At 46.0% G+C, this 27,990-nt stretch overlaps 1 long non-coding RNA gene across 1 annotated transcript in view; it reads right to left on the reverse strand.

Annotated features, from left to right (window-relative positions):
• The window catches only part of LOC308063404, a 314,414-nt gene that overhangs the window by 222,850 nt on the left and 63,574 nt on the right, over positions 1 to 27,990 (reverse strand). The window lies entirely within an intron of this gene.

A 27,990-nucleotide genomic window follows, 5' to 3' on the forward strand; every position in this document is an offset into this window, starting at 1 on the left:
AGATGGTGTTTGCATGATGCACGCACTGAGGGTGTTCTTCCTAATGGCAACATCTGAGCGAAAGGGGGATGCCATCAAGAATTTTTGGGGACTACATACTTGTTTGAAGTAATAATATATTAAAAAGAAAAAGGTTTTGAATCAAACCACTCTGAAATCAGAAGTTTGCACAACTCCTCACAAATCAAGAACTCCCCAGCCAGAAGGTCCCTTCTTTCCCTGCACATGACCACTGGTGGTCTTGGTTTCACTGGATTCACTGGACACTTGCACAGTGCAGGCTTGGAAGAATCTCCCTGGCAGGGCTGCTGAAGTGAAGTCTCTGAACTTTCTTGATGCTCTGCTTCAAGCCTGCTTCCCCAGGTAAACTGCCCAACAACTGGAAACCTGGTGTTTCCAGATCCACTCAGCTATTTTTCCCACACAAATGGGATCTCAGGTCACCTACTCAGTGGGATCTTGGTAATTTGGACATTGTCCACAAGGAAACCTGGAGCTGCACTTTGGACTCTGCAAAAGTTCAGATCCCAAAACACCTTCATGTCAGCAACTTCAGTTGCATTGGAAATGTACCAACCGACTCCAGTGACACTACTTGCAGATACAGCTTGAGATCACACCAGGAAAAAAACTAGAGTAAAAAGGAAGGGAGGATGCTTAGGAGAGTCTTGCAGCTGTGAGGCATCGAGTACTTGTTGTTGTGTAACAGGAAAACTCTCCAGTGCCATGAAGAGCACAAAGATGCTGTTTATATTCGCTGCCTAGTTTCAGCAAGCTATTTTGTACTAAATTTCCCTGCTGGTCCAGCTGCATTGAGATAGCAGGTGTCTGCTAACATCAATCACATGTTATTGCATTTTTCCCTTCCACCTTCAGGTGTAAGAGACACAATGCATCACTGTACAATAGGAGAGGAAGAAGATGCTGCCTAATTTCCCATAGGATGCAATATTTATCCTGTAAGTGCGGATTAACTGAATATCTTGCTAGTTTTGTGTCAAGGCTTGTAAGAAGTGGTGACTAATCCTAGCTAGTGGGGATTAACAATGTTTGCTATGGGAAATGTGCCAGACTTTTCAGTTATATCATGTCTTACAAACAGACTGCAATAATTCTACATGGATACAACTGTGTTCTTGCCACAGCACAGGGATAACAGGGTACATCCTTTCTATTTTTAATGCCACGGGCTAGAGAGCAAGCCCCAGCAAGAACATCCCATGCACAGGCAGCGGTACCAGAGCCTGTTGTTCTCTTAGAGCAGGGCAAAAGGAGAAGGATCAAGTGTGCAGCCAGGAAGTCCTGAAGTTACTCCTTAAGAAGCCACAGTTGCGTGTGCATCACCCGTGCTACCCTCACAGATCAACACACGCACACTCACACACCTTCCAGAAGGAGGGAGCACCAGAAGGCCATGCACAGCAGCCTTGAGAAGTGGTGGTGAAGACTCAGGTTCCAAGCAGCACACAAGGCCACTTTCACAGTTGTGGAAGATCACACAACTAGGGTCTTTGTCATCCTTAAAGAAAAAAACAAAAAGAGCTAAAAACTAGCTAAAGGAAGGGGGTGACCACTCCAGCTGGTGTAAAAACCATCTGCTCAGTTTAGACTAAGTTACAAGGACACAACTGAATGCAAATGCAGTATCACAGCTCATTAGTTGACCACTTAGATGCTAGGCTTCCTATGGGATCCAACATCTACTGCAGCTGCAAAGCCAATCACTTGTGTTTAAGCCCCCATTTTCAAGGCTGTGCCCTTTAGAGGAACCTGGTCTTGGACTGAGCTGCTGACCCATAAGACAGCTACCGATGGCCCTCTCTGTATGAGGACTTCGCTCGAAACCAGCTAGTTCAAGTTAAGGACAATCGATGTGAGCAGGACAGCTGGGGTGCTGGTCACCTTGGAGAGGAGGCACTGAAAGCACAGAGGGGGAGACCAGGATGGTAACTGTGGCGAGCAGCACTGCTGCAGACCTGCAAGAGCTTTCTGATGTTGTTCCGCTCACTTTTTTACGGTCAGCCACAACACCTGGGCAAATATAACTGGTATGTACTAAGCAATCCCAGAGGCCCCTGCAAGAAACCTTTCCTACATGTCCTTTTCCAAGCAGCTGCACACAGTAGCTAGAGTTGCAGAACATCACAATTACAGGCGGGTTTGGCTGCCTCGCTTGCGAGGTGCAGTACCCAGTACCACAACCCCAACAGCTTCTGCATTCTTTGCCCTGCTCTTGACCTGTGTACAGTTAAATTCACTATGCTAGTAGCTAGAGGGCAACAAAACACTGACAGGACATGGCCTACAACAGAAATCCAGGTGCCAAAATACTATTTTTTCTGGCCTCTGCTTCTGCCCAAAGCAGCCTCTTTCCCTGCAGGCACCATCCTGGCTAAAGGAGAGCTGCTGAAGGGAAACTGCAAGTGCTGCAGCAAACCAAGAGCTCCAGTTGGCAAGCACAAGCATCCCACTAGGTTCTTACCCAGAAACCCTTTGCCATGCAACTGTGTTGTGCAGAGGTGCAGCTCGCTCAGCTTTTCATTTCACTGCCACAGCATAATGGGGAGACACAAGACTCAGAGTACAGGAAAGAGGTCTGTGACATGGTACTCAAAGTAGGTTGGAGTAATACTGCCCGTCTTGCCGACTCCGGCTCATTTCCACATACCCATAGCCAGACCAAGGGCTTGACTCAACATCAGTTGGGAGCTTCCATTTGGTTTCAAAGACCTCTGGATCAAAACCAAGCCAAAATAAATACATAAACAAAACAAACCACAGAGGCTTAGCTTGTAAGTACTGCTTTCCCGCTCGCTGACCCGACAGAGTCCAATACCCAGGAACCAAACCACTTTTCTTCTGAGTGTAACTCTTCTGCATTCAGACACACCCAGGGGAGCTTTACACACCATACAAGACAAAACTCCCTTTCTGTGCTCCTCCTGGAGCTCTCTTAACGAGCTACATATTAACTTTGATTTCTCCCACATGTATCAGTAATTATTACTACTTAACAGTACTCCAAGGTGCTTGGGAGTAACAGTAGCGCAGAAGTAATTAGAGGAAAAGGAACATCTACTTATGAGTAAGGTATGTGCAGTTGAACAGAGTATTTTGCAATGGCACGACTGCCCAGTGACAGCTGTCCCAGCACACCAGAGATGGGCTAGGCATTTTTCAGATTGGTCCCTGGTGACTGCACCCACCTCCACAAGAAGCTCGGCTAGAAAGGCAGAAAAAACGCATCACAAAATGGCCCCCAGTCCATTCATGAGGCCACTCTGTGACAGAGGAGACTTCTAAATCCAGATTCTGGATTTATCTAAACAGAGGGGGGGGGCTGAACATGGGTCTTGTGCCTCACCTAGCAGTGCTCTCACCAGCTAACTACAGAGAAGAGCACCACCACACACTGGTTTTCTGAATATTTCCATATGAAATATTGAATTTCTGGCTATTAGTTTAGCTGTAGTTATTTGCCCGACACAAACAAAAGCTGCAAGCAGCTTAAGACTGGTTGAAAACGCACTTTGGGAAAAAAAACAAGCTTGAAGCAGTATGAATGGCAAAGGTGAGTTTAGGCTTTACACGTGTTTCTTCTGGCTACTGTTCATCCCTGGGTCTCTGCTGGCTGATGCAAATGTAGCCAGACACCATCATCCCCATTTTGCATTCAAGAGAACAGGGAGACAGGGAAGGGAAAGGCAGGATGTCTTGCAGGCAGAGCTGCTGCTTGCTCCACTGAGCTACATTCAAACAAAAGGTTGACCTGGTGAGGTTTCATTGCTCATGTATGGACATCTTGCTATCAGCAAAGACAAGTTTCTCCTGTTTGTAAATGCTTATTTAAGTAACAAAGTTAAACATTTCCATTTATTTCTCATTCCCGCATTCCTACAATCATACAAGTCCTCCTTGTGATTTTCAGGTAGCTCTGAAATTTGCTGGGAACTACAGGAAGCCTCTCTCTTTTCAACAGGCAGGTCTCCAACGTCACGTAAGCCAAAACCAGAAGTGAAGCATGATGCGGAGCAAGGCTCAAGCTGCTACATTCCCCAAGCCTACCAACTTGGGGTCCCCATTTGCTTGGCTGCACGTAGCAGCAGGGCTGGGCAAGAAAGCAGAAGCTCGAGGTGGCACTAAGTCAGGAGCAGTTGCAGGGAGGTGGACAGGAAGGACAAGGAGACCAGAGGTGGCTAGGCTGGGGTAGGGAGGAAGGTGGTTACAGTGAAACCTACTCCAAAAACATCGGGCTTTTCTGCTTCAGATCACTCAGTAAAACGTGGAACAGGAAACCTACTGCCAACCTCAAAGAAAGCTTTGGTCATCTCCAGGCTGCTGCAAAAAGAGCTGCTCCCACAGCATTTGGAAGTCCTGCCTCCACCTGTCCACTCCTGCCTTCCTTGTACTGAACATTATGTTTAATGAATCATGCACCAACCTCCCTCCTTGATTTATTTGCTGAAAAGAGATTTGTGTGGGGTGGCAATTAAAGAGGTAGAATGTGATATTCATCAGTTTGTGTGCCGCTGAACCTGACCACATCCTGGTGCAGCAACTCCTCACAGGTGTTCAGATACTGTGGTAATAGGTGTTTGTACAAAAAGCACAACACAACAATTTCAACACCGCCCAGCGAAGGAGAACTTGCTGTTCTGTGCCACAGAGATGGGCTCCACAGCTGTGCCCAGGAGGCCGACAGGAAAAGCAGTCGTGTTCTAATTTTCCTAAAACAGGCTTTAATGACTAAACTCATTAATCCTATTGCCAGGCACTGTTTCCAACCTGCTGTGGGACAGAGCCCATCCACGGCATGGGCATTAAGCTGTACATCTGAGGGTCTCAAGCCCAGATGCCTTCAAAATGGGTAAGCATCAGGAGCTGGACAGAAGTCTCACACCATTCCAGCAAGCTATGCATGGCTAGTGAAGGCCACACGCACAGATGAGTCAGCTGCCCATTCTCTTTTCTCTGCAACTTTGCCTTCCTCCCAAAGTACCACATTGGCACGCACAAAGTTAGAAGAGGACATGGGAGCCACCAACACAACTCTCCCTAACCGCAGGAAGCCTTACAGCAAAGCTTTGCCTCTACTAGTGCCCACAGAGCACCTGTCCCAGGACTCTTCTGCTCCATACCTAGACACTTCCCCAGCCTCACAGGGAGCTGAACACCTGTAACAGAAGAGTCGATACCTATGCATGCCATAAAGGGGGAGCAGGAGACACAAATTATGCTGCCCACACATAGCCTAGGCCCCTGCGTTGCTAAAGCAACTTCTGCCTGAACCTTGCACCAGACTGGCTTTTACTTCTGGCCCTCCATCAGGATGGCTCACAAACTTGCCCCAGTCATACCGCCTTCCAGAGGTCTACTCTGACCTCCAGGAGAGGCATGCCTGCCCTCACCTCCACTAGGTAACCCATCCTTCCTACCCATTTCCCACAGTATTTAATATTTGATGACACATTGGGGTGATCCTTACAAGCAGCCCCATCCACTCACCACGAGAGTCTGCAAACCTTTTGCCCAGTTCTTGCATTCTGGTGCACTCCTAACACCACAGAAACAGCTACCGTGATCACCATGCATCTTCACCAGACTTGCAAGCAACAAGTGACTTACGCAGTCTCTGGCAAAGGTCAGGCTTTTGTGGATCTGAATTAAAAACTTTCCCTTGGGACTCCGCTGGACTTGACAAAACGCGCAGTTATTACACCATCAAAGGCAAGAGGTGGGTTCCTCAGAGAAAGGGGAAGAAAGAATACGGGCTGGGCAGTTCCATTCCCTACAGGTTTTTCATCAGCCTTCAGAGATTTCAGTCAAATGCAGGATTGTAATCTAAATATCGCAGTGGATAACATATTACAGATCTAAACTGTACACACCAGGTACCCTAGTACGCATAATATATAAAAATATTTAAAATAATTTTATACTAAACCCCACACTCTCCTAAAACTAAGTAAAAAGGAATATACCCACATTCTTTGTTTAGCTCACTTCCTTATGTATTTTCTTTTTTTAATATATATAAATTTACATATTTTATTTTACACGGTGATAGGAAAGTTGTGAAACACAAATACTTTCTCTTTTTACTCTTCATCATTACGTACAATGTTGACTGCTCCCACTCACAAAGATTAGAAATATTTTGTAAACAGCAAATGCACTTAGCAGTGCAGATTTTTTTCCAAGGCTTCCTCAGTTCTACTGACGTAAAACCTCACATTGATCTATTAAAATCACTCTTTTGTTTAAGTACCTTCTAAAAGGCCATATACCTTTTCATGGCAATGACCGTGGTCTTTAACCTGTACTTTTCGCTATCATTACAAAACTACAAAACCCAGACCTACTCACACCACATTTCTGACCAAGTTACAGTTCCGTTTGAGAATATTCAATTTGTGATGACCCAAACATACTGGAAAACATTCCCTAAACCTTGGCTTCTTTTCTCGTTTTCCAGGCTTGATGCTCTAATTATTCTAGAAGCTCTTGTTCAGGGAGATAAGAGCTGTATAATTTGTGAACCTTCCTAACGGCTTGGTTTCACACTTGCCTTTCTAGAATTTAGATGAACATTTTACCTATGTCAGATATCATTTAAAAGTCTAGTCCTGTGCAGTATAAACGTTATCTAAAAGTATTTTTATAAAAGCCCTGTATGAAATGCTTGAGTCTCAGGTCCTCAATAACTTATCTAAGCACTGATTTGGAAAATGTCCTAGTACAGGACTTCACTGCTGCTTCTATTCAGCCACAGCCATCACCACTGGAGTGTTCAGCTTCTTAGGCAAGAACTAAATGCCTTTGTTTGGCACTAAATGGTTAACAACTGACATGGTATTTTTAAGTTAACTATGTCAATTATTATGTCAATATTTCAATTTTTCCACTGGCTTAGGAGTTCAGTGTTGCTTTAGTTGCTTTTCAGCTCTAATGTTCTAATTCCTCTTGTGCAACACCCCCCCACACATTCTCCCATGTTCAGCTGTTTAATAAACCATTTCCACTTGTACTGCACGTGCAATCTATGCCAGAAACATTAACTGTAGATTTTATAGCTGTTACTTAGCTAGTATAAATATTATCACCCAGTCTTAATAACCAAAATTTTGCAATATACCTTTACAGTGTCAATGATCACACAATTTAAAATATTAACCAGTTGCTGTTGGCATAGCATCTTCTCATTTGAAGAAAGATTTAACAGATTTTCTTGAACTACAGATGCTTTGGAGAAATTAGCCTTTGATTAAAAAAAACTAGACTCTCTGGACAACTGGACTGCTTCTTAATTACAACAAAGAACAGGTGGTTCCTCTCCACTAAGACTACTAAGAATGTAGGTGCTTCCTTCAGCACTGCTTTGATAAGCAGATGGCATGTGGTCATTTCTTCAATGTGGAGCATGTAGTAGTTGGACATGGGGCAGGTCCACTGCAAATACTGCCTTCCTGTCCATCCCCATGGCAGAAATGATTCAGAGGAAACAGGTTGGCCCTGACTCCTGTCCTGTGCTAGGAAGTGGCACCTAGAGAGCAGGGGATGCCAGGAATAGGATTCATTGTATTGGAGATGACGCTTCTTCATTGCATTACCACAGTGAAAAGATATAAGATGGTGCTGGCCCTGTCACACCTTTCCCTAATAGTTTGCCTCCCTTCCTTCATTCAGATTGAGTTTTGGGCCCCTCACTCCAAGACAGACACTGAAGCGCTGGAGTGCATCCATAGAGCAATGAAGATGGTGAAGGGTCTAGAGAACAAGTCCTATGCAGAGCAGCTAATGGAACGAGGGTTGTTCAGCCTGGAAAAAAGGAGGCTCAGGGGAGACCTTATCGCTCTCTGCAGCTACCTGACAGGAGCTGGTATATAGTGAGGTGCCCGCCAGTCTCCCAGGTAACAAGCAGTAAGACAAGAGGAAATGGCCTCATGTTGCACCAGAGGAGGTTTAAACAGGACATTAGGACATTTTTTTCCACTGAAAGGGTTGTCAGGCATTGGAAGAGGCTGCTCAGGGAAGTGGTTGAGTCACCATCCCTGGAGGGATTGAAAAGACCTGTAGCTGTGGCGGTCAGAGACACGACTGTCCCTGCAGGGTGGGCTTGGCAGTGTTAGCTTAATGGTTGCACTTGATCTTAAGGGCCTTTTCCAACGTAAATGATTCTGTTCTTTCTAGGAAAAGGTTTTCTTCCTGTGGTTTTCTTCAGTATTTTAATACCACTTGAAAAAGCCGAGGATGGGATGAATGTCCCTCCTCCTCTTTGTCGGACACTTGCTCCGTGCTTTGGACTGCCTTCTCCTTTATCTAGTGGACGCCTCCTCCTCCATACTTGCAGCTGTTCTTTGTGTTTACACCACTGCGCAGATTAAACACCTTGCATCGTGTTTCCTTAACAGACACCATCCCAGTGAAATGACAACAAGCAGCATGAGGACGTTTCTGCACATGTCAGAGGCGGCCAGCTGAAAAAGTGCCTGAACAGAGCACTGGGGTGCCCAACGCCGCCGCCGTCCCCGCTCCTCGCTGCAGACCCCCCTGGATGCAGCTGGACACGGCACGGTCCCCTCATTGCCCACAGCCCTTCAACAGCTTCGTTGCCTTCGGGGCCCTGCAGTCCCGCCAGCGGCGGCTCTGCCAGTGAAAAGCAGCAACAGAAGTTGCTCTTCAGCAACTGCTCCTCCGGCTGCTCCTTTCTGCCAGGCCACCGTTTTCAAACGTCACCGTGACGTCGCATTGTGATGTCACCGCTATGCAGCACGGGCATCACAATGCCGTGCCGGAATATCTGCTGGGACCCACAGCCAGCCAGTGCCAGTTGGCCTTTGCTTGCTGACTGGCAGGACCGAGGCCTGGCTCTCCACGGTGGTGGCCACCGAGGCAAGCTTGGCACAAAAGCAATGGAGCGGGACGTGTCTGCTCAAGTAACACCATCCCTGCCTGCTCCAGAGGAGCTGGGGCAGTGGGCAGACGTGACTTGTGCTGGCCCTCCAGGACAGGGGGAAAGTGCCCCCCGGGACGCTGCCATGCAAGTGGTAGGGGAGGAGCGGCACGTCCAAGCGGGGGGTGACGGACATGACACCAAACAAGTCCCTCCTGCTTCCAGCAAGAGCGTGGGCCAAGGCAGTGGGCTCCTGTCGCTCCGCTTTCCACAGAAGCTTTGGACGGTGGTGGAAAGTGACCAGTTTCGGTCCATTTGGTGGAGCAAGGGAGGAGAATACGTGGCCATCAACGAGAAGCTCTTCAAAGAGGAGGTGCTGGGCGGGGGAGGACCTCTGCAGGTTTACACCAGGCAGAGCATGAAGAGCTTCCTTCGCCAGATGAACTACCACGGATTCATCAAAATGCAAGAGGATGGCGAAAGATCTGCCTCCCTGCCTGAGTTCCTGGCAGAAGAAGCAGCAGCTTCTGCTCACAGCAAGGTAGAGCCATCGCTCCGCACATCCTCTAACGCTCACAGGGGTCTTGGGGGAGGGACGGACCTTCGCATCGCATAAGGCCTCGCAATAGAGGGGGCGGGGAGGGCAGCGAGCGGTCTGGTTTTAGTTTCCTCCTCGGGGCGTTTTCAGGAAGGTTTGAGTTAGTCTTTCTGGCTAGTAGAAACGTGGATAAAATGCAGTTTGGTTATACCTGCTTAGTTTGAACCCGTTACACGGAAAGACAGGCTCCGTGTAACCTCATTGCTCTGAATGTCTTTGCTACGTGTCTTGCTGCACCAAATGTGAAACCTTCCTGCCGAATGCCAAGAGGATACACTTAAGGACCCCAGTGTTACCTCCCTGCTCGTGCCCACCCTGGAGTTGCTGAACAGTCATGGTATTTGGCTTTTGAAAGCACTTCTTATGCTTTTGAAAAGCCTACGCTGCTCTTGCTGCCAGGGGTGGCGGTGACTGAACAGAACGTTTCACGTAACCTTTCGGCCTCAGCTTGAGGTTTCAGCCATCCCCGAGAGTCCCTTCCAATATCCACGTTTGTCTTGTGCAATTCAGAGTCTGGGTTCTCGTAGCTTGGGCTTTTCCGGGCTTGGGATGGCGGCAACTGACTCTTCTCCTTTGCTTCTTCTAGGTCCTCTACTACTATAACCCCCTCTTTAACAGAGGGCATCCCCACCTGCTGGAAAAGTGCCGGAGGAGGGCTGGCCTCAAGCGGAAAGCCCTGGAGATGGATGAGGGGCAGCCCTGCAGAAGACCAGGTGGCCAGCCTGCAGGGGACATGCCAGCGTCCACCAAGCGATGGGCTGAAGCACCTCCCAGCCTCGGTGCCACCCGTCCACCTCCACCGGCAGCTGCTCCCGCACTTCCAGAGCCAGCGGGAGCAGCGGGCAGCAAGAACTTCAGCCCTGTGGCCCCCTCCTCCCCACCACCACTCTCAGCTCTGCCAGAGTCCCCAGCGCCACTCTGCAGACAAAGCCCTCCAGTCCCCCACTGCCCCACCTGCACCTGCCACCTCAGGACTGCAGACGCCATCGGACCCCAGCGCGGCACAATCTAAAGAGACAGAAAGAGTCAGCAGCCCGTCGTGAGTGTCCGATGGTTGTTGCTAAGGAGCGCAGCTTAGAGGAGTCTGTAGCGAGCTTAGAAGAGCTGATGAGAAACTGATTGAACAATAAAGCTTTTCCAGTTGTCCTGTCCTGTTTGCACAGTGGAAGCCCAGACCTGAGTTTTTATTTCACCTAAGCAGAAGCGAGCCCACAAGCCGTTTAATCATCTTCCATTAACAGTTAAGCTCTAGATTCTTAGCCTTACTGAGTAAAAAGATAGATGGTGTTTGCATGATGCACGCACTGAGGGTGTTCTTCCTAATGGCAACATCTGAGCGAAAGGGGGATGCCATCAAAAATTGTGGAGACTACATCTTTAAGGAATAAGATTTAAACAATCACCCACATTTTTTCATGTGTCTGTATCAAAACCATGTATCATTGCCCTTTTTAAGGTGACACCCTTCAGAGAAAGCAAGGGGATTACTCAGAGGCAGGTCCTGACCAGTATAGCAGTGTATAAGCAAGCCAAGGGGATGAAGGGAGAGTCATAGGGTTGGTTTTTAATGAGAAATCATCCTTTTGGTAGTCTTAGGAACAAAGACCATAAGCCACAGCTTGCAACCATCTGACTCCAGGCTATGACTTGCCCTTCCCAGAGCACAACAGGACTGAGCAGGGATCCTGCAGGAGAACCTGAGCTCTTCAGGAAATGCTGTGTGACTCAACAGTGAGGCAGCATGCAAGGACAGCATTAGGGCATTGCACTATTTTAGGGACTAAGTCCTGGATGTGATTTAAATTGTACAGCCCAAACTAGAGTCACCACCAAAGAGTTCGTAGCTGCTCTTGGGAAAAGGCCTATTCCCAATGATTTGATGACAGGTAAATAGCTACTGTTTATTCTTCCAGAACTTAGTCACTTTGGATGTTTAAGCAAGAAGTAAGTGTTCGTCACTTCCTGACCTGATAAACCAGGTGATACTGCTCTTGAATGGTTTGTCAGCAGTGCCTTCGGGAACACCACTTCAACAGGGAGCTTGCGTGTGTATCATTTCTTCAGTGACCACTTCGAATATGAAGTGCTACTTAAGTGCAAGATCTTATCTGTGTATAGACACAAACGCATTGTCTTAGCAGGCTTTGCCCAACGTCATGCCAACTCCCCCAGCCTTGCTTTCTCTGTTGCAGCCTGTGCCAAATGGACATAGCAGAAGACTCACACTACTTTGCTTACCAACTATAAGCCATGAAAACAGGTAAGTGCTTCATTTGCATGCACATATATCTGGTAACAGCATGCAGGGCAAGCTTACAAACAACTCAAAAAGCTTATTTTTTCCCTCATGAGGTGGGACTGAGTCTCCACAAAGTGGCTGTGGGATAGAAGTCATCCTCTGTGCAGTGACACAATATAAGGCTTGGATCTGAAATTAATTAATTCTGGGTGTTTGATCCAAGACATCACAAGGGACCTCTTTTTCTGATGTTAGGTTGTTCTCCTCCCTCAAGATCAGTACCCTCCTGGACACCAGAAAATGGAGTCACTCAATGCTCGTTAGTCCCTTCCGTGACCTGTGAGTCCCCACAGGCACCAATGATGTACCCTGATGCCTCCAAACCCAGGTTAGTCTCACCATCACACTGAGCAGCTTCTCTTCACGAAATATTCTAACAGGCACGTAACTCTCAGTCTCAATAGTTTGGCTGTAAGTCTGTGTCTGATTTTAAAAGAATCACCTGCGTGTTGTACAGAAAAACTGCTGTTCTCTCCTACAGTCAGGGATGGGGGAAGATCTTGAAGTCACCCTGTGAGTGATAGATTTCACCCATATCTTCAGCCTTTAAAAATGTCTGTTCAAAGGAGTAATAGTACAACTAGCGTGTCTGACAAACTTCGCTTCTATAAAGGCCGGTCAAGTCCAACCAAAAAATCTCTTTCAGCTTCAGTGGTGGCTAGATTTGGCCCTTAAACTGCAGCAGTTTATGGCAACAGGCACCAACAGGACAAACTAAGATGTCATTATTGTTGTTGAAGTTGTACACAAGATATTTAATGCTTTGGAAGAGCACTACTGTTAACACTTAGTTTTACTCCAATAACCATCCAAAAGACATTTACTTGAATTTCTTGCACACTGATACTGATCAGAACAGCTTTTAGATCATAGCCCTATTCCCTATAAGGACATATAAATGTCTATAGAAGAGCACTGTCAGGATTCAACCCGATATAAGCAGTCACTGCCTAGGTAAATACTGACTTTTCAGAAGGATCCAATGAAAAACAAAGCCGAATGCCAATTATTTGGGAAATACGGGTATTTAGAAATTGGATTACAACATCCAACTGGAGATATTTCTGACATGGAAAAGAGTCAGGTAAATTGCAACACCAATTCTACCAATTAACCCTTCCTCTCCAAACTCACTTTGATGTTCCAGTCAAATATTTCAGACTGAAGATCAAACCAAACTTTTTTTTTGGCAGAAGTGTTTTATGAAGAATTTTGTGAGTCAAGGACTTGGGGTTTTGCTCCTGAAGACCAGCAAGCAGGTTTTCAAAACAATGATCACCACAGCTATAGATCAGGGAGCACACGTAGCACTCTATTGCATTCCTCTCATGACCAGCTCTGGGCTTTGTGCAGGACAGAACACCATGCCTGGTATGGGAGACTTCAGAAGAACACATACTTGCCTTGATAGTCTCTTAAAATTTGTAAATTTTTTTTCCCCTAGTATTGCTAGAAAGACTGAATTAGCATTTTAACTCTCTCTTCTCAATCTGTGTATATATATGTTCTTGTAGCTGCAGGTTCCTAGTGCCTGTGCATGCTTTCAAGCATCCACATCAGTCAGTACAGCAAGTTTCTACAGCTATCGCTCAGAAAGGATTATTTTGCACTAGAGAAAAAGCCAGACCGTGGCAGCTTTGCAGCTTCTTCCAACTGGAAAAGGAATTACTGTCTTTCCAAAGACATCCTCCCAACTCTGCCAGGACAGCCTTTCTGCAAGAAGTTTCTTCAATGGATATTACAAAAAGAAAAATGCTAAAAATGCAGAACTTTGACACAAACCTCTAAAGGAAAACAGTCGCATGGGGCAGGCAGTACTCTTCTCCAAAACTGCACACAAAGCTTAGCTTTCTTCTCTCCCTGAACAGCTACGCTGGGAGCATCATATACCTTTACCCTGACCTCCCCAAAGTGCACAGCTGAGGAGATGACCTTGTTTTGACAGGCAGGTCTGACTGTGTGAGGCTGGATCTTCACAATCACAGCAGGGCATCGCAGAACAAACACTGCACCAATTTTGTCAGTAAATGGTAACACCCCAGGACCAAACAACTTAAAGGCTGTGGGGAGTTCAAGGACTGGCATTTGACTACTGTGACAGCTAGTAAGCCACTAGAAATGTTTAATTTCCATGAGATTAACATTTCTGACACAAAAGAGCCTGAACTAGCCACAAAAGTTAGTAGAGAAATTAATTGTTCAAGGTGCAGGGACATAATGGTAGAAATGGAGCCTGGAAAAAGCAAGCATCGGTTCTCCTGGGAAGACAAGATACTGCTCTGTGAGGTTACCACAGTGCCACATGCGCTTAGGTCTCGGATTTCCAGAGTATAACAGCACTATCCTTCAGGGATTTCCTCACCCTTGAGATCATCGATTGCAGTGTGACAGCCTACTCATGGATTTCTCTGCAGCATGCACAAGCCCTGCTATGGAAAACCAAGGACATAAAGGAGAAGGGAAACGAATGACACTTCTTTGGGTAGAATCACAGAATGGTTTGGGCTGGAAGCGACCTTAAAGATCACTTAGTTCCAACCTCCCTGCCATTGGCAGGGACACCTTCCACTACACCAGGTTGCTCAAAGCCCCATCCAACCTGGCCTTGAACATTTCCAGGGATGGGGCATTCCCAGCTTCTCTGGGCAGCCTGTTCCAGTGCCTTTCCACCCTCCTAGTAAAGAATGTCTTACTAATATCCCAATATCTAATCTAAATCCACCCTCTTTCAGTTTAAAGCCATTACCCCTTGTCCTATCACTACATGCCCTTGTCAAAAGTCCCCCAGCTTTCTTGTAGGCTCCCACCAAGGTCAGGAATGGAAGGGGGAGGGCTGAGGAACAGGGATTCACAGCCAAGGGCTCCGATTGTGTTATGGATTCACCCTGTGGCCTTGGGCAATGTATTTTGCTCCTGTCCCCAGCTAAGGTCAGGTAGAGCTCTCCATATGACTTGTGCCAGAAGCAAAACACTTAAAGGAAAGCAAGGGAGAGAGACTGGCTTGTCTGCAAAGCAGCCACAACATCATTTCCAAGATACCGAGGACCTCAGATGAATGGAGTTCTATCTCTGTATACACTTTATTATCTCATTTACTCCTAAGACAAACAACAGGAAGCACAAGTAACTTTATAGCAACATATTAAAAAGGACAAGCCAGTCTCCCTCTCCCTCTCCAACCCTGCTAATTCTGTTTCAGGCTGCCTCTAACCACCATTCCTCTTCCTCTGAAGGGGATTTCTGGGGGTGAAAGAGCACAGGTGGAACAGGAACTATTTCATGAGAAGAGAGGAGTCACAGACATCACGGGATGTATCTCGGAGATGGTTCATTGGCCATGGCCTACTTCAAACTTACATGTTTTCTGTTCCTCGTTATCTTTTTTTTGATAAAATATATTGATGGAATATAGTGTTACAGCAGGAAGCAGAGCACATGATGCAAACCACTGAAGTCAAATACAATTCACTGGAAGGTAGATTTGTCTTCAAGAGGAAGCAGGGCACATGCTCGACAATGAAAGCTAGTCTAGCCCAGGCCAGGTGAGACTGGAAGAAGAGGTCCCATCATGGCTGTTGAACGGAAAGGCAGACAAGGACTCTGTGAAGACCAGGACAGCAGAGGGAGATCGATCAGCGGTCAGGAAAAGCAGCATCCATGACCAGGGTGAGGGCAGTGTTCCCAGGACAGCTTGTTGCACAGCTTCTGAGCACAGGTTCAGTGGAGTCCTCTGCACACCATAACCTCACCCTTCGCTGCAGGCTCCTCTTCCCCCCTCCCTCTTTGCTCACTGTGCAAGGGGCAGCACACTTCCTGGGAACTGCCAGCGAGAAGCAAGAGAAATAATCCAAGCATCTTCCCAGACTCCTTGGTCTGAGCAAGGAACTGTCATCTTTTAGAATCAAACAGGGGCTCCAGCTGTCCCCCACAAATACGGGGACAAGTTCAGTCCATGTCAGCTAGTCAATGGCCTCACCTTTCTCCTCGTGCAGGACCTCCGACTCCCTGTGCTCCCTCCAGTCAGCAGAAAGGCAGAAGTAATTCAAGAGGTGGATTCAGCCCCCTAAAAGCTGAAGCTGACTGCAGAAGGCAGGCACTGTGGGCAAAGGGAGAACATGCCCCCAGCACAGCTAAATGCAGATCAGGTGATGGGAACCTGCCAAGAAGAGGCTTATGCTCCTTTCCTCCTCAGGGATGGACAGTGAAACTGGGAAGAGACAGTGATGGGCTGATTTGACTGCAGGGAGCTCGTGCCTAACATAGCTGTTCTAAAGCTGCCACAAAGTATTTTCTTTATAAAATACTGGGGTAGGAGTAAGTGCTAGCAAAATTGAGGGGAGAAAGAAGAAACCTGGGGAAGTACTTTAGTACTCCAATATGTCTCGTGAGCGGCAGCACTCTCTCTTGCTGTATCAAGTTCGGTTTGCCAAAACTTTTGTTGGTCGTCTTCTTTAAATACATAAATCGTGAAAGTCTTAACCACAGAGCAGTGATTTGGGAGACGGAGTTAAACAGACTTCCCTGAACCACTCGCATCTCTGTCTGGTCTACTTCAGGACACTTTGCTGGGAGAAGGCAGGACAGCTCTGACTGGAACGGTGGGGCTCAGCAACACGCTCCCCAAGCAGAGGGGAGCACAGCACAGCTGTGACTGTCAGTGGCTTTGTTTCCTACACAAGCTACAGAGTATGCACTACTCCGATGATGTTTACATCCAAGAGATGTTTATTAATATAGTCATATGGAACATACTGTATGAAATCAAGACAAACTAGAGAGTCTAGTCCTGAGATGGTCTTTAATTCCCAAACCAATATTTCTCTCTGTGTGACAGAAGAGGAAAGATTGGTAAACTGTAATAAAAGAGAAATGGAGGTTCAGGACAAATTCTATTTCCCTACTGTAGATCAGTTACAGTCAAGATACCAACAGCTTGGAGGGTATGCAAGGAAAAGTGGAGAAAAATTATAAACGTAGGAAGTTCAGAGCATCCCATCCTATTCTCAGCTACTAAAAAAGAGGCAATACAAACTGTTTTCCATATCCTACTGAGTTACATTGTTGCCTGTTGGTCCTTTAACAACAAGCCACACATGCATGGTATCACCAGTTCCTCCTAATCTCTCTACAGATGCCTGCAGGCGGTATGGGCCATCTGCAAAGACTATCAGAAGTAACAGCAGAGGATGGGCAAGATTCACCACCTTTTCCCTTTCGAATCCTGGTGCCCCAGGCAAGAGTTTTGCCTACTGATTTTGGAGGCATGTGGGTTGAATACAGATACCAGCTAAAGTGAGCAGTGGTATAATCCCAAACTATTCGTTCCTTACAGTGCATTGCACTGAGCTCCAGCAGAGCTCCTGCACAGTGGCAGCAGCAGTTCCAGCAGTGGCAATGTCTTTTAAGCCACGCGTTATCATCAGGCTGGCAGTGAGATAGCAGTGCCAGTGGGAAGTCAGACCTGGACAGACAGGGAACCTTCAGACTTGGGGCAGTCTCAGAGCAGAATCATCATCTCTTTCAGGATGGACCTGAAACCACTGAGCCAGTGGGTGAAGAAAACCAACGAGGGGCATAAGCAAGAATGGGGTGAGAGTTGATTGAATTTTGCTGTAACTCCCCAGTTGTCCATATTTTATAGCTTGCCAGTATGTTTGCAATCAGAAAAGAAGAAAGGAAGAGTCCCTTCCCATTATTTAAATTTATCTGTCCCAAACACCCACTCAGAGTGATTGCACCAGGTTTGCAGACTCCACATGAGTGGGTCAGGCATCATGGAGTAACGGGAGACACAGGTCTACGACAAACGGGTACAATAGCCTCCACAACACACTTAGTCATTTGCTCCTGTTCCATAACACAACCGGTCTGCTCAAAATCATGTGAAAAATCTGGGGATGACTGGGCAAAGGCTTCACGCATTGAGTGACTCACATACATGCCGCCTGTGCTGCTCTGAATTTTCTCAAGCTCTCATATCCTGGGAAACTGGCAAAAAAAGCTTATTCCAAATATTAAAGAGAACAAGGTTGAAACATGCTAGTGCAAATCCAGCCTACACAATTGATCCATTACATTCAACAGGAGTCTTTTCTCTGACTTCAGCAGGCTGATTATCAGGCTGAAGTTCTGGAAAAGTGAGAGAAGATCACCAGCTTCTTGAATTCATATAGCTTAGAGCAGCTTTGATCTAGTCATGTTCCCTGATACTGAAGAGGATCGGACAACAGCCATAAAACACTATTATCTTTTCAGTACACCACAGCATGTCAGGTCTGTTGTGTCACTCACACTGCAGTCCTGAACTCTGGATATAGAAGAGAAAAAAACATGAGAACCATTCACCTCGAAATACAGCTTCTCCACAGGACACCAGGCACTATATAACTGTGTGCCTAAATTCACCCGCACCAGCAACCTCACTAAAAGCCAGTTGGAAGTTGAGCACCAGCTTTTTTGATTTGCAGTATGGTTACAGAAGTGCTTCTCCCAGCTGAAGCTATGCACCTCCTAGCTCCTATTCCAGTACAAATTCCAAGGAGTAAATTGAACTGTGTGCATGTCTAGGGATGAGGCAGGTAAGGGGAACAGGGTGAGAAGGAAACACAGGGCAAGCCTACACTGTACAAAGGAGCACAACAAAGCATTGGGATGGCAGTACTGGGAAGCAGGACTGCCCCGTCCGCACATGCTGAGAAGTACAAAAACCAGACATCATAATATTTTTGGGGTTTGTTATATGTAAAACTCTGACACAGCAGATTCCAGGGACAGCATTATTCTGCTGGGCAGCAGCCATACCAAGTGACTCCTTGGCATGCATGTAAGGTTGGCAGAAGCACAGCATTACACGCAAAAGTAAGGCAAGCAGAAGACAGTGGAGGAGAGCAGTGCACTGCCATCACAGCCCTTCGACAGAAAAAAAGGATGAGGAGTTGTAGTCTGTGGGTTGTTACATTTTGGGGCAGCTGTAATAATCCCTAGGAAGACAGGAAGAACTTAATGACAACTACTGAGTGCTAAGAAGGCCAGTTGAGAAGCGTGGTAGAGGGTTAAATCATGTAACAAAATGGACTCTTCTTGTAGCTTGCTCGTGGTCTGCACAATCTTGGAAGCTGTCTCCAGCACCTGAGACAGGTGGAAATGCACACCCACACAACACAGCCATTCACAATACTCATCCTATGGGCTACGTGTACTTCCAGCTCCTGTTTGTCCCCTACATAACTTAAGGCAGCCACGCCCTCTTTGCCTCCCCAAGGCCAGGATGGAGGAGGTGACATGGGGCTACGCATTCACAGGGTCCTGCCTGTATTACCCTCCTTGCTCAGGCCAATGTGTCACCAGCTGCAGGGGACAGACCTCAGCGATGGCTCAGTACCCTGCAGTGGAGCACTGAAAGGAGCTAGAAGGAGCCAGACCCACAAAGGCCTGACCTTTTACTCTTATTTGATTGCCATTTTTCCTAGGAACTTGTTAAAACTACAAATAAAATGAAGTTTCAAATAGATTTTTGTGCCAAAATGGGAGGAGGGGAGAGTGGAAAAAAATAAAAGCCTCTCTTCATAAAAGAGGGAATCATATGTCCGCAACTTTAAACTTGTTTTCATAAGTACTTTCAAAACAGGAAATTCATTAAATCTGATCCTTTCCCACAAAGGTCTCAATTTCAACAAAATTGTCCAATAAAAACACTTTCATGGAAACATTTGCAGCCAGCTTGCATTTTCTTTTCCTAGGACATGCACCTTAAGGGCCTGGAAACAAGATGGTAGCTGTAGGGGAACTGGCAAATTTTTCACTTTAGCGAGCAATGGTTTTGCTTAAGGACCTTTCTCTCCCCCAGCAATTGGAAATGCTCCATTTCACATCTGATTTCTGCTAGCAAAGATTTTCACTTCATGGAAAAAGGCTGAGGTTGATATTTGACTGTACCTCTGCCTCCCCAGGTTCAGAACTGAGCCTTGACACTTACCCATGATTTCACCATTTCACCACTCAAACAAACCAAAAGCCAAGGCTAGTCCTGTCAATATCCAGTCTCTGGAGCTATTAACCATTCCCCATTGCTGTGGACTTTCTTTGCAAGTGAGGCTGCAGGTCTCTATCAGTATTATTCTGCTCTCTGATACCCTCCCAATGTCTTTGTCCACACCAGCATCTGAAAGGAGTCAGTACATACACAGGCATCACGATCAAATTCATGTCAGGACAGGAAGGACAAAGTCACAGATATGAGAAGATGGGATTATCTGCTTGGCTGCTGCTTGCTCTGAGAAGTTTCAAAGTCCAGGACAGTAAAATTTCCACTGAGCTTGCATGTTTTGTGATGTAACTCTCTTAAATGATTTTTAAAAAAATTATAAAAGCAAAACCTGCTGCTGACAAAATCCCACATAAACTATGTCACTTATGACTATGCCTGTTAGAATCCATTAACATGTCAAGGAGCTGGAGGATTTTGCTCAGCAAATAGATTAACCACATGCCTGTTTCAGCCTCAGCACAAAGGCAGGGGTAATGCTCCTTGAGGAAACTCCAAGACCTGACTTTTCCTTTGCACAGCTAGCTTTGCCTTCTCTACATTTCAAGTGTTCTTCTCTTTAAAGAGCCATCAGCAATAACTACAGCAAGGCAAGCAGACAGCTAAGCAGCCAAGATGCAGATGCATGGGGGAAGCATGGGCTCTGCTGCGCCACCTCTTTTCTCCTGATCTCATCAGCCATGTTACATCTGACACAGCTGTGTCCCAACAGGAGATGCATACAAGTCATACTCCTACTGTTAACAACACTTTAGGGCGGAAAGAATTCAAATTAATCTGTTTTCATTCAAATACAAGATATTCTTATGTAGCACATTCCCATTGCTTCACCTCTTCCGTGCCCAAAATGCATGCCAGGCTTGGAACTGGGTAAAGCTCAGTTCCACTCTGGATGCACAGAATCTGGATGCATCTGTGCTGGATGCAGGGAGTTTGGTCATTGCTTCAGTGAGCACAATATTTATCCCAGACTGAATCACGTAACACGGCTGCAAGAACAAGACCCGAGCCAAAACCAAAAAGGGAGACAGCATTGGTTTTGACGCATTTAATTTGCCGTTGTCGGGGCCCAATTCCACATCTTTTCTACAGTCAGCAAAATCACAAAAAAAAAAAAAAGCTTACATGCTCATTTCTCTCATGTCTTTTGGTTTATGTCAGATTATTAGTTAATGTTTGAAACAGGTTGAAAAGAAAACACATTTTGAAATTACATGGATGTTTGTCAACACAAGCTGACTATTAATGTGATGAATGGTGGGTCAGATACAGCCTGCATTCAGCTTCCAGGTGCACCTTCAGGACAAATTCAGTAGTGTATGCAAGCAGCAACACAACTTACACCTCAGGTAAGAAAACAGACGCAAGTGGTTAAATATTATCACTATCCTGTTAGGAAACAGGAGCAGGATACAGGGAAGAGTTTGTATTAAATTACTGTATTTTTACGGACAAAGGTAGGTGATTTTAAGACAAGACTATACCAGAGCATAAGTTATAAGAAGGGATTCAGCATCAGCCTACAACGCTGCACTGAGATGATGCTGTACGCATCCGATTGGGACCTCCCTTAGCATAAAACAGGCTCAGCTGCAAACCAGTGGCCCAGAAGTAACACTGACTCCAGAACCTCAGCCACCGCAACATTTTCAAGCAATCTGAAACACAGGCAACAGTTGAAGACTACAATTTACACTTAAACATTTTCCACTAGAAACTGTTCTACACCAAGTCATCCCCTGCCAGCACTCAGCTGTACCCTGCTGCTTTGTTTACCACCACACTCTCTCAGGAAGTCATGAAGCAGAAGAGGGGTCCATGATTAGAGATAGGACCAAAACAGGTTCTCATAGGGGCACCATCTCTGAATCCCCCCATAGAAGACACTTTCCCAAAAGCTTACCATACAGCAAGCTATTTAGGAAGCTGAACTAAACCGCAGTACCTTTTTCCCCCTGCACCTCTCCAAATAAGCCTTTCAAAACGCTTAGGTTGCTTTTTGCTACAACCCAAGCCATACTAGAAGTGTTTCTATGGGACCCCTGAGAAGTCTGAACCCACCAGTTTGTCTAGCCGCAGGTCCAAGACTACTGCTTCTTTACCCTTTAGTCCTTTCTCCCGAAAGCAAATAATTCACCATGACATTTTATTAAAGGCATCTTGCCTGAAAGCTTGCTCCAGTTCCCCATCGCCACAGCAAATCTAGGTTTTCCAGGTCAGGGATAGCTTTCTGAGCTACCTCTCACTGGGAACACTGTCACCCCCAGGATCTCTCTTGGAATCTCCTCTCTTTGTTCCCTGCTTCAGGACAGCAGGACCCTGAAAACTTGCCCTAAAGGCAAGCAGTGCTTCCCGTCATCCTCGTTCTTCCTTTCAGCAACAAGGGAAGCCTCTCCTATCCTGTTGGATCTAACTGGAAACAAGCTTTGGGACCGCCTTTTCCAAGGATGAGGCCAGGCACTCAATTGCAATTGCAGGATTCAGCTTAACACAGCTTCTTGAGGAGACTGGAGTTTAAAGGGATGAGTATTCCCCTTCAATTAAACAGGAGTGACAACCAAGGGGAGCTCCAGTTTCACTTTATGGGACTCAGCCTTGTGAACTCAGTGATGGTATAATACAGCTCTCACCAGCAAGTGCTTGTCCAAACACTGCAAAAAAATTGTTCTCAAATTTGCTGAATATTCCACAAGTCCAGAAATCCTGGTATGAAATTAAGTACTGGTGAATAAATCCATGCAAATTTTCCTTCAGTTCTTTTTCTGAATCTTAAAAAGAACCAAACACTAGGGAAAAAATCTGAACATGCATCCACACAGCTATTAATCCATGTATTTGTCAGCTGCTCAGTCTAAAAACTGTACAGCCACACTTTCTAAGAAACACATCCAAACTTTAAGCAGCAAGATCTCACCATGACCCGAACCGCATGCGAGATCCATTTGTAAGACTCATCTATCCCAGAAATTTTTGCCTGGACTGTGATTGTTGTGGAGTTTTGTACACACATGTTTCTTTTAAATACACTAGCAAGCAAAAGGCATAGGAACATGTTCTGCAATGCGGGAGGAAGGGGATCAGTTGTCCCAGTAATACTTATTTTGTTCACTGGTAAATATTCCCAAGGCAATTATTTTTTTTTTCCTCCAAGAGAGATGAAAGGGACTAGTCCTGCTCCCATTGCACAGTTTGACCAAATTGACCAAGAGACCAGACCTCCTCCAAGTGAGCCCCACAGAGCAGGCGCTCAGAAAATGGGAAGCTCTCCTCATCTGAGCTATTGGAAACCCTCTTGTTCCTAGTAGTAGGGACACACCTGCACAAACACAGAACACATTGTCATTTCGCCACAGCTAGTCCCCCACGTCCCTGCTGCATCTTCCCCAGCAGACAGCCAACATCCCTGCCACCTAAAGTCCTTTCACAGCTCACAGAAAACCGACCTTCCAAGCACCTCAGCACAAAACATCCGGGGATATGCCCTAGACATAGGCCAAGCACAGCAGCCCAGTGACAGTGCTCTGGGCATGTTTTGGAAACAGTGCGCTAGCGTTAGGCTGGCAGCAACCCAACTGCCAAGTCACCCAGGGCAGCTGCCTGCCAGAGCCAGCCCCAAGGACTCATTTGCCTACCAATAATTTCTACAGTGTTTGGGCTCCTCACTGTTTACCTTAAACCCCAGCCATTTCTGCTAATCCAGTGAAGGCGTGGAAGACTCCTACGACTATCATGTTGATCAGCGCAAGCTCGGCAACAGCTTCTCGGCAACTCCCTGCCTGGCACAAGCCTCCTTATCTGCAGGCCCTTGGCAAAAAGGGCACTGCTGGCTCTCCCAGGCTAGCCTTTGCCTCCACCACCTACCTCTCTGTTTATGTTACTTTCCCAATACACTTGCAAATATGATAAAGGTTAATCTGGTACAAAAGGTAAATAGGGTTACACAAAGCTGGATTTAGCAATTTAGTTTTATTGGCCACTAAGGCAGGCAATTCTTCGATGCAGGTAATGAGGAGATAGCCAAGCCAGATAAAGGATCTGTGCAATATAAACATCCTCCCAAAAGCCTGCTTCCCGCTTGCATAAGCACTGTAATCATGAAAGCAATTCTTAATGGAGCCACTTGGCAGAGGCCCTGGTACAGCAAGCTGTGAGCCTCTCCCTAGCTGATGGACCAGCTCCAAGAGCATGTTACTACAGTGCTGCAATGGGTGAGTAGGAGGGGCCGGAGGGGAGGAAGAGATTGAAAGCTGGATCAAGTCTGCAAGCAGTGGCACTGGAGCAGGGCCAGGACTCCTCTAACATGTCACCCGTGTGGTTTGGAGCAGGCCAGCTACCCCTCTGTGCTCACCTCTGCATCTGTAAACTGAAATTGATGATTTTCCCTTTGTGTCTCACCTTTTGTAGGTAAACTCACAATAAAGGCTGTTTCTATGGTGTTAGGTAAGTACTTCTGACTGAAAGTGTTACTGTCATTCAGAAACTTGCAATAATGTTCCTGCTAACAAGTGACTTCTCATTCTTCTTGACCTTCCAATACTTTTCCTATGCCTTAAAAGAGGAAAAATTAAACAAATCAAGATCTGAGTTTCCTGTGCCAGCATCCTGCGCTCTTTCAGCTCTCTGTACCAAAACCTAAGACAATCCACGAGGCCGAACAGGAAAGCTTTTGCACCCTGTGTTTCATGCTGTTTGGTCTTGTTTTCTCCCTTGCTATCAAACTGAGGATGCCCCACACAGAAGTGCTGCAAGATCTGCCTTGCCTCTCAGCAGAGAGAGCAGCAGCATTTCACACTTCCCACTGCATGGCTTCCCATCAAGGCAATAGCTTGGGCACCACACAGCAGAACGCAGCCCTCGGCAGGTTCAGTCTGTTGCACAGTGCTGGTTTCCCAGCAGTCCAAGGACTAATACATTCAAGGCAGGGGGAAGTCTCGGGACAGCCTCTGTCCCTATGTTCTCCACAAAAGGTAAAAGAGGAAAGTAAAGTTTACTTCACCCCAAAAGTCACTAACCGCCAGGTAAGTCTAGCAGGCACCTGCTCCTCCTGACATGGTTTTCTTACTGGGGCAAACGGGGCCTCATTCCCATAACAAACAGTATGCATTTACCAGCTGCAGGATTGAAGTGGAGTCTAGGCATTCACTCGGATATCCATTATGCTGATTTCCAAAGCCATACATTAAGAATTCCTCCTTGACTGCACTCATCTAGCTTTCAACAGGGATCTTCAACAGATTGGCCTAGGAATTTTCCCTATTCTGGGCACTCTAAATAATTGATAAATTATTTATATATAATATTTAATTTTATATATAGTCGATAAATTACCATATTGGGAGTAACAGTGTGATTTATTGAGAAGTATTAGACTAGAACTAGCGAGAACTGTTTTCTAGTCCACAGCTTACCACTGGTGAGCTTCAGAGGAGTAACTGCACTTTGTATGCCTTTTCTGCCCTCTGTAACACACAATGAAATGGGCTTCTGCAAAGTGCTTGACGATCTACTAATAGAAAGTGCTACATGAAAATTTGGGGTTGTTATGCAGAGCAGGACCCGCACTGGTGTATATAACTGGCCATTCACCAACTGTATCAGAGAGGCCAGTAGTGGCTATATCGGCCAACACGGAATTACCTCCAGCTGGCAGGCAGAATACATTTAGACTGACTGTGCTTCTGGACTTCGAGATTTTTTTCAACAGGCAAGTTAAAACTGACCTTTTGCAGAAATACAAATTGTATCTGTAGATTATGGGCCTTTTTCTTTCAATCTGGAGCTTGATCTTAAGCCTTCTCAAACTAACACAACTGTTTGCATCAACATCAATAAACTATCCAGCAAGAATCCACTTGCCTAAGCAACCCCACTGGCACAATAAACATGGTCTGCCTTTATAGGACTGGAGCCTATAGGAAGCCTGCAATCTGATTTTTTTCATTCCTTCCCAGAAAACCCCATACCTCTATCAGCATCCACATTTGAGCCAGGACACTGGGCTAAGGCAGTTGCTTCAATTCATATACTGCGAGGATTTACTAGCAGAGGCGATAGCATAGATATCCTCATGGTGCAAAACCTATTCAAATGTCCTTGTTTTTCTCATTCACCCTTTTGCAAACCACCTCCAAATGATTACATGTCACAGGATGTGAACAAGCAGTTATTTCTCCACTGAAGGTAAGAGGAAGGCTGCCAGCACCTTGGGTTTTGGTTTGGGTTTTTTTGCAGCCACCCATTCGGTATCAGTATCCTGATACACTCCAGAGTGGTATTACTAAAGACAGACTGGGGGGGGACTTTTTTCTTCTTTTGAGAGCTGTGACTCTTCCATACTTAAGCCTGCTGCCTTTCCTTTTCCTTATACCTGGAAAGGCTCTGACCTACGAACTTGTCCTATGTAACTTTCAACTTCAAATCTTATCACTTACCACCTCTGGTTATAGAAAAAGTAACCTTGTCTGAAGTTACAGTCGTTTTCCAGGTTCATAACCAAAACTGGTTTAAACTGCCTGACCTCCACTGGATTTTAGGAAGCTAGCTTGATTTATTTTATTTTTATTTTTTTTTTTTTAAACCAAGAGTTCTGTTCCTCTAGGTGGTATAAAATAATACCTGACACAAGAAAAGCCTTATCACATGTATTACTTAACCAAGTGAGCAAAGGAGCAGCCCAGGCATTCTTATGAGAGATCAAATAACAAGTGGCGTTCTGCTGATAATAAAGGCTAACTTAAGCCACCATGACTAATTCATAGTGCAGGCTTGACACTTGTTTATCTGGACAAACAATTATGAAATGTTCTTTTGTCCCTGTGAGTACTGCGTAGGCAAGAGTCATGACTTTATGGGTTACTTTAAAGGGCCACTGTTTAGGTACCTATTCATTGCTCAGGAAACCAGAGACGCCTTGGGCAGACTCTGACCAAGCTCGAGGAACCCAGTTTCTTTCTGGCTCCCTTCACGGGACAGACTCCAATCTGCCTCAGCTGGAGATTTGGGGTGTGATTTCCTAGAAGTGGCAGGGTGAAGCAAGAAAATTATGTTATCCCTGAGGCATTTAGTTCCCTAACGGCAAACTGTAATCACACATACAGGAGCCCTAAGTAGTTTTTGAAAACAGAACTTGGGAGTCTAAGAAATCTAAATGTTTCTGTAATTTTTATGCATATTTCTGAACTGAGGCTTTAAAACTATCTGTCACTTTTCTCATTTAGAAATTATATTTAAAAATAGTAAGACCATTGCCATGGTGTAACCCTGGCTGGCCACCAAGCAGCCACTTGCTTGCTCCCCTCACAGTGGGATGGGGGAGAGAATAGAAAGAGGGAACGTGAGAAAACTCATGCGTTGAAATAAAGGTAGTTTAATAAGGAAAGCAAAAGCTGCACACGCAAGCAAAGCAAGGAATTCATTCCCCACTTCCCATCGGCAGGCAGCTGTTCAGCCACCACCAGGACAGCAGGGCTCCATCATGCATAACGATTACTTGGGCAGACAAACGCCATAATGCCAAATGTCCCCCCTTCCTCCTTCTTCCCCCAGCTTATATACTCAGTATGACATCATATGGTATGGAATATCCCTCTGGCTAGTTTGGGTCACCTGTCCTGGCTGTGTCCCCTCTCTATTTCTTGTGCCACTCCAGCCTTCTTACTAGCAAGACCTGAGAAACTAAGTCCTTGACTCAGTACAAACACTACTCAGCAACAACAACGAAAAATATCAGTGCGTTATCAACATTGTTCTCACACCAAATCCAAAACACAGCACTGCACCAGCTGCTAAGAAGAAAATTAACTCTGTCCCAGCCCAAACCAGGATAACCGTGTTCCATTCTAGACCAGCTGTATACAAATATAACTGTCACCTCTAAGCATCTTGCCTGGTAAAGATGATTGCATCCCCTTTTCTGGGAAGGGCAAACAACCCGCTTGCAGACCTCCACCCTAGCATGAAGCTGAACTGTTTAACCCTAGTCATGGAGCCAAGGGCAAAGGCTTCGAGGCAACTAAAAATCGAATGATTTCCTGCTCTTTCAGGTTGAAGGTGCCCTGCTGTCTGACTGCATGGCCCAGGGTGGCTCAGTTCTGGTCACAAGCTCTGCTGAGCTTGTAAGAAGGGGAAAGTTCCCAGGGTAATTAATGCCTTAACAG

The sequence above is a fragment of the Falco punctatus genome (genome assembly GCF_963210335.1).
Source record: "Falco punctatus genome assembly, chromosome: 4".
Lineage (NCBI taxonomy): Eukaryota > Metazoa > Chordata > Aves > Falconiformes > Falconidae > Falco > Falco punctatus.